Here is a 2436-nt window from a genome sequence, read left to right as displayed (position 1 = left end):
TAACGTCTGCAATCTACAAGACGGTTTGAGGCCTGTAGAAAAGTTGAGAAGGAAAGCCAAAAGGAGTCAGCAACTTAAGCATTTTGTGTTGCAGTGCCCCTACCCACCTACAAAATGTAGCAAACTACTCTTCTCCCCAACTCCAAAGGAAAAAAAAATATCACTAGTTTCAAGAGCCTATAATTCAAGAATTATAGGAACACTCCTATAATTTAGGGATCTGTGAGGAGCATAGGGACTCCTATTCTTCCCTCTCGTTCTACTCCCATTCAAGATGTGTGGCTGGGATACTTGCTTTCTTGAAATTGTATTGGTCAGGAAAACAAACAAGCAAACACATTCTCTGATTACTTTTCCATGGGTGTGATCTGGCCTAGAAACAAGATGGGGTATTTTCCTGACATACTTGAAAACTGGGGTCTTCCTCACATGTCTGTAAATCCAACTGGGCACATTCTAGCATGGAACAAACACAGATGAGCACAAGTGGATACCATCTTACCAACGGATCACAATGTTTTCTTTCTGTTGAACTATTGTTGACAGGGATTGTGTACTGTTTTAGACCCAAGTGCTGTTGTATCCTGTGTAGTACTAGATCTGTATCTCTTGTCTGAATTAAACATTTTAATTGCTGTGTAAATGTTAGGAAGCAAAGTAGCTTTGAATTTTCTCTTTCAGAGAATAAAAGATAAAGTGTTTTCTTTATTTCACATTTTGTTTGGAGATATTTAAAAGAACTAGAAAGCCATGTACCATAGCTATTATATAATTACCACCTGTTTGCTAATTTTGTTTAACTTATTTTGTTGCTGCCTCACCAGTTTGAGTTGCTAAGAGAGTATTTACACACAGAAAAAGAGCTTCCTAAATTGCACATTTTTGCACCTCTCGTGTATCCTGCAAGAAGACAATGAATCCATGTATTTCTACGTAATTATCTCCTTCATTTTTAATCTGTTTTCATATGTAATGATGCTACATAATTTTGTGGCTCCCTAATGCAATAATGTACAGGAGATTAAAAAAATTTATAACTGAACAATTTGTCTTTCTGTTCACTGACTATATTACAGATCGTGCCCCAATGCCTCTCTTTCTAAGGTGGTATCAACAAGACTGTAATATTTGTGAAATCAGGGGCAAGAAGTAGCATAAAACAATAAAATAGAGTGAACTCTTTTAGAGCATCTGTATCTGCAATCTGTAAATGGTAAAATGTCTGTGTATTTTTTTAAATGTACCTTTTCAATAAAAGTACAAAGAATTTAAAATTTTTAAAAAGTTATGAGATACAGAAGGCCATTATATATTAATAAAAGAGCAATCCACCAGGAAAGGGTAACAGTCATAAATATCTATCACCTATTCAGGGTACCTCAAAATACATGAGGCAAACTCTGACAAAACTGAAGGGAGAACTAGATATCTCTACAATAGTAGTTGGAGACTTCAACAAATCACTCACATCATTAGATAGAACAACTACACAGAAGATAAATAAGGAAGTAGAGAACTTGAACGACATGATAAATGAGTTAGACCTAGAAGACATATTCAGAACTTTGCATCCAAACTCAGTGGATTATATATTCTCCTCAAGTGTTCATGAATGTTTTTCCAGGATAGACCACATGTTAGGTGACAGTACAGGACTCAATAAATATAAAAAGATTGAAATTACCCAAAGCATGTTCTCATATCATAATGGAATGAAACAGAAATCAGCATTAGACAGGAAAGTGGTAAATTCAAACATGTGGAACCTAAACAACACACTCCTAAATAATCAGTGGGTCAAAGAAGACATTGCAAGTGAAATTAGTAAATATATTGAGATGAATAAAAACAAGAGTGCAACTTATCAAAACTTATGGGGCACAGGGAAGTCAGTATTGAGAGGAAAATTTATAGAAAGAAATTTATAGAAAGAAGAAAGAGCTAAAATCAAAGATCGAACTGAACAACTAACGAAACTGGAAAAAGAAGAGCAAACCAATCCCAAAGCAAGCAGAAGGAAGTAAATAATAAAGATTGCAGCACAAATAAATGAAATTGAGAACAAAAAACAAACAACAACAACAAAAAAAAACAAGAGAAAATCAACAAAACTGAAAGCTGATTCTATGAGATCAATAAAATTGACAAACCCCTAGCTAGACTAACAAAGATAAAAAGAGAGAAGATGCAAGTAAATGAAACCAGAAATGAAAGGGGTGAAATTATGACTAATTCCACAGAAGTAAAAAAGATTATAAGAAGATACTATGAGAAAGTATATGCTAACAAACTAGGCAACCTAAGATGAAATGGACAGATTTCCTAGAAACACACAACCTACACTGATGCGGCAGGAAATATAAGAACTAAACAAACCAATCACATTAAAAAAGATTGAATCAGTCATCAAAAATCTCCCAAAAAAGAAAAGTCCAG

Source organism: Dasypus novemcinctus, chromosome 7 (assembly GCF_030445035.2).
Source record: "Dasypus novemcinctus isolate mDasNov1 chromosome 7, mDasNov1.1.hap2, whole genome shotgun sequence".
Lineage (NCBI taxonomy): Eukaryota > Metazoa > Chordata > Mammalia > Cingulata > Dasypodidae > Dasypus > Dasypus novemcinctus.
Note: the sequence above shows the minus strand (reverse complement) of the source record.